The sequence below is a fragment of the Elaeis guineensis genome, chromosome 7, assembly GCF_000442705.2.
Source record: "Elaeis guineensis isolate ETL-2024a chromosome 7, EG11, whole genome shotgun sequence".
NCBI classification, from domain to species: Eukaryota; Viridiplantae; Streptophyta; class Magnoliopsida; order Arecales; family Arecaceae; genus Elaeis; species Elaeis guineensis.
The window spans coordinates 101,803,689-101,809,376 of record NC_025999.2 but is presented as its reverse complement, the minus strand read 5'-3'; positions in this window follow the sequence as shown (position 1 = coordinate 101,809,376).

The window sequence follows — 5,688 nt, the reverse complement described above, 5'->3', positions numbered from 1 at the left end:
TTGTATTGCTACGTTTCAAACATTTTTGGATCACTAGTTAGATTTCTTCCTCGGATTCTTATGGATCTATTAGGAAGATGTTCTTCAAATGCGGCTGATTGGATATCTTTGCAATTTTTGTTAATTTTTATGTTTTTATAATTAATGACTTGTCGAACGGCTAGAATTTTTATTTAGTCCTTGAGATTGTAGGAATTTGTGTGAAAGGCGGAACCTAGATTGCGCAAGATATATGTGCACTTGATGCTGATTGCTGAGTTTCTAACTATCACCCGTGTGTCTCACTTTTATCTGCAAATATGTGGGGGAAAATCCTTTATCGTCGAAAGTGAAACCCTGCAATAACCGGTCCTTCATGAGTTGTGGATAACCGGGCAGGCAAGATGGACCTCAAACAGGTATTGAAGCTGCACATCTTTCTGTCACTTTGATGTGGACTTCAGATTTTGTATGGACAAACTAATGTTAAAAAATAAAACTTTATCCAGTCAAAACCTATTCATTGGTTAGGTTGTTAGCACCAATGCCTAGTGAAAAATGAAGAACTAGTGATTGCTGCCCAAGGAAAATTTATTATGACATGGCAATATCCTTAACTGTTTCGTGCGGATGCAGGCCAGCAGCAATTGATATAAGACCTACAAATTGAATTACATGGAAGCTTCCTGAGAAATTCTCTATGTCAGTTATATTCATTAGGATTTGACTGGATACAATCATTATCAAAATTCATTGCTTCACGTACAATAGAAATTTAGCTATTGAAGTCTTTTATTCATTATAATTTTTTATATTATTGTATTGTATTTTAAAATATTCTTTATGCATCGGGCAGGTATTAATGATTGGAGTTTTTATATGGAGGCTTAGCTAGTGTTTTATGATATGGAAGCTAGAATCAATGACTTCAGTGTTAATGATGGAAGTTTTTATTTATCTAATATGGAACAAAAATTTGATTATTAAATCTTTCTATTTATTATAGTTTGTTACGTTGCTGTATTGCATTTTAAGAACAGTTAGGTAAAAGAGAAAACAATCGTACTGTCCATATCAAGTGGGTCATCTGCTAATTTGTGCATCTGTTGACGAGTATGTGAACTCGACCTTTCTTATTTCCGGTTGGCTGCTCAAGTTTTTATGCCTAGAAAGGACGCCTTTCTACTCTATGATAACATCATCTTTTTTTATCTACTAACATAAATTATTCAGAAAGACATATTTGCTTTTTTGGTCTTGCGGGAATACACATCTTCATCTGTCTGGAACATCCGTCGTTCTTATCGCTTATGCGATTGCTGATGTTTATGTTCGGCTTGTCTCACGATTTGGTCTATAAATGTTGTACAACCCCTGTCAACAGTAAGGAGAAAAAAAAAAAAAACGATCAAAATGTAGCTTTAGAATCAATTCCCATCAATTTCAAAAAAATATTTATGGGATTGAATTAGCTGACTGACGTCTTGAATACGACTCACATTCAAGTTACGTGATGGGTGCATAAAGATCCTTTTCTCTCAGATAAGATGAGGTCCACTCAACTAAGCTGCGTGTGTGGCTTGCTGTTCTGCAGCAAAAAGATAAGGAGCGAGGCCTCTTTCTTGCGTGACTAAGATAATGGTATCTATTTCTTCTGATAGAACAAAAAATCAAAAAAGAAAAAAAAAAACAAAAGAAGAAAGAAAAGATCCACTCTCCCTCATAGAATCCCTATCTTCTCGGTGCCTCATACTCTGTGATATGGATTCGGTATGACATTGGGCGAATATCAGTATGGGCCCTCCATATGTGGAGGCTTCTGCCATTTTCCTGTCAAAATGCATGAGATGGGACCGTGATATCAATCGGTGTTGTAGGTTCAGCTTAATCGTCATGCTCATCCACACTGGCTTATCCTTGAGAGGCATGATTATGGCATGAAAATATAAAAAAGAAGAGGAAGGAAAAACCAATGGGAGTGTTCGGCAATCCACAAGCCATTGGACCTAATTTTTTATGATTTTAGTAGGCGGGGTTAACTTGTAACTAATAAGGGCATGAAGCTAGCTACCGCCTTTTTCTTCCATTAGGTCCCATGCACGCTGCATTTTTTTTGTCCATCCAACATATATCTCCTTGTGCTTTCTCGTTTTAAGTTACTCTTGCTGGACGTCCAAGAACCATTAAGATTTCTGAGGAATCTAATGTTTTTCCATCTTGGAAATCCTCGAGGAAATCTTTACCAAAGCAGAGAAATAATAAACTTATAAGAATGGCAGCTTCCAATTAGCCTATATGGCTCTTGTTCTTTGCATGCAAAGGATCGCTATGCCCGTCCTCGTATTAAAAGCCACATCAAGTCCATGTCATTCGGTTCTTGTCACTGCATGTGGGCGGCGACTACCGGTACTTATCGCCGTAGTCCAAATTGTTGAATAGAGGGCCCATGTTTTGGGGACCACATACAACCATATCATTATGATGAACCATGCATCTTTATCCTTACAAATCCTAAGGTCCATACGAGAAAAAGCAGATACAAATCATGTGATTTTTCTTAGTAGACCCGCATGAGTTTGGGGCCACGGTTGATTTAGTCCGTGGTATGGAAGCAAACTAAGCTAATCCATTTCATTTGCCAAAAAAGAGTTCGGGTTTAATTGCAGCCAACTGCAGCAGTGGGACTGTTGATGGTTGGATGCCACCATCTGGATTTAAAGGCTGAAGGACACGTCTCACCGGCTTCTCCCAGCTACCTACTCTGCTATGGTGTTGGCGTAAAGTTGAAGTGCACCGAGATGACCTAACTTTGTTGACCCATGGCTTTGAACGCAGGAGACGTTTGAAAAGTGGCAGATACTCCTACCTCTTAATCTATTGGAGAGCCGTCTTTAATTGGCTCGGCTGTTGCTCTGGTTTCTCGATTAATCTTATTTAACATATGATTGGATAGTCTCCTGTTTATTGGACAATGAGGATTATTTGGGTCATTGCTTGATTTGAAACTCATAAACCCATGGAAAGGTAAGCGTCAGCTGACCTATGCAATACTTGAAAATGAGAGCAATGGAAGCCTTATCGGTTGGACATGAGCAACCATAAGTGGGTAGAGAACAAAATCAGTTGCAAGAAGTCTGTATGGTGGCCTTACTCTATGTAGCAGTTCTTCTTCCGTCCATTCATATCCGAGATTTAGATAACCATGAATGATGAGGTGACGTGGATTCCGAAGAAATGTAGAAGGGTGCAAGAATCTCTTTGCGTATGAGACATGGATTAGGCAAGTGTCTCATTTTATAACAGGAAAGAAAGGAACCATTTATTCGTTTTCTTTCTTTTGTTTTGTTTCCCCATGTCATGGGATAGAGCTAGAAGAGAGAGATGAATTGAAGGCATGGAAGAGTAGGGTCTGATAGCCTACTTTTTTTTTTTTTTTTTTGGAATTCGTGGGCAAAGCTTGAGGTTGATGGCCGCTGGTAGGAGTCATCTAATTGAGACCATGATACGAGGGGCAGAGCTGCAGGGATGCCTCGACAGGCATTGTTTTTGCAAGATTGGCATTAGAAGCTAACCATCTTGTTATCGAGGGTGATACTGCAATTGTGGTCAGTTAGATCTAGGGGCATGTGTAGGCAGATGCTATACAACCACTCTTTCGAGACATCTCCAATCTATTGAGGAGACTATTTCGTTGATTATCAGGTATGTCTATTGGAAAACGAACAGTGTTGCTAATTGGATTGCCTCCTTTGTAGCAGAGCACTCTGAAGAGATACGTTAGACTTAGGTAGGGATCTTATCGGGGCCTCTTCTTGATCCGTTGCTTTCTGATTTTTTTTCGATTGTGTTCATTCAAAATTTATATGAATTTTATATTAAAAAAAAAAAAAAAAAAAAAAAAAAAAAAAAAAAAAAAAAAAAAAAAAAAAAAAAAAAAAAAAAAAAAAAAAAAAAAAAAAAAAAAAAAAAAAAAAAAAAAGAGCAGAGCAAGTCCTGGTAGCCCACTCTTTTTGGCAGTTCGTGCAGGCTCCACGCATCTCGTCTCTAAAGAAATACAGGCGCCAGCTCCAGAAAATGAAAGCGGAACAAGGTCAGTTACTCTTTGAGGTGGAGCAATGCTATTTAAGGGGGGTGAAATGAAATGGAATGCATACAAAATATAGCCTTTATGGATGCTCTTTATGGGTACTCTCACCTTTTGGCATCAGATATTGAATGATGAGGGAATCAACGGCGTAGGTACATGCTCTGGATTCTCCTTGGACTGTTGGTGGGTCATCTACCTATTCTGTATGGATTAGTGGATGCTGGGCGTTGAATGATTTTGATATGTTATGATGGATTAAAGTAGATGAAATGTGCGCTACTTATCTATTAACGTGAAAAGCAGCAATAGAAACTTTTCTGAAAAAAAAAAAGCAGCATGCACATTAAGATCGAGGAATTGATATAGGGTGGATTTGATGGAGGCTACGGATAGGGGAATTTTTTTATGAAAAAAAAAAAAAAAGGGTAGAAGAAAACCCGAATGCTGCAAGGTGGATTTGATGGGGTTTATGGATCGGAAATAAAATACCAACATTACAAGGCTCCCATAATATGCAAACTAACAATTCTCTTACTATGTAACATGAGAGAGCTGACGATCAAGATTTTGGGCTACGAGGGCACACATTTGTATAGATCTTTACGATCTATGATCATAGAAGACCTTTTCTACCATTATGGGTGAATGAACTTTTCTATTTACATAGATATGGTAGAGGGGTGTCTCAATTTTTTCTTAATTCATTCGTTTCCACTACTTCAATGCAGAGTACGACAGTTCGGTAGCTCGTAAGGCTCAAATTAATGTGCAACCAGTAGTGTTGTTGTCACACATGAGAAGTTGGTGGAATATGAAATTGCCAAATCAATAGTTAATGGTCTGATGAACTTTTCATGTGTGCATAATTGGCAAGAATGCATTGCCAAATCTTCAGCAAATGAACTTTTGAGGAAGTTCCCACCACATCCCAGTAAATGTTCCTAATTTTTACTCTTGGGTTCAATTCTTTCTCCTTGAAGGAGACAACGACAAAAAATGCATCACTTAAAACTGCAATGCTTTGTCAGACAACATGCATCATATAAAATGTCATGTGATTTCTCAAAGCTAGTAAAAATTAGTTATGAGTATGACCACCAGCCTGCCGAGCTCACCCTTCCATCTTCAAAGCATCAATTGAGTTCCCTTCTCAATGAAACAAAAAGGATTGGGCGTCGGCCGGTGAGAAACATTTGGACCCAGGAACCCATGGAGGAATTAGAGTTGGGTGGAGGGAGAGCATCAGTCCCCACTCTTATTTAGAAAAGCAGGCTCCTCTTTGTTCCTATTGCTGCTCTACCTAACAAATCCTTCCGTCCAATACCAGTCGCTTATAATAGCTTGAGGTGCAAACTTAGCACGGCCGGATCTGCATGGGCCTGATTGATGTCATCAAAGTGTCATGATTGGGAGTATAAAAAATAGCAATCTAGAAGTGAATTTTAGATAGGTCCATATGTGATTAGGATGTTCTGAACTACCTGCCACAATTTAGGGCAGCTAAATCGTAATTTTGCTATAAAGGAGTCGGAGTATAAGAAAAAAATAATCCTGCATTGGTGATGGAAGTGACGTGGTTGAATCCCGATAAATTACTGAATTATTGTGGTTGGCAACATATA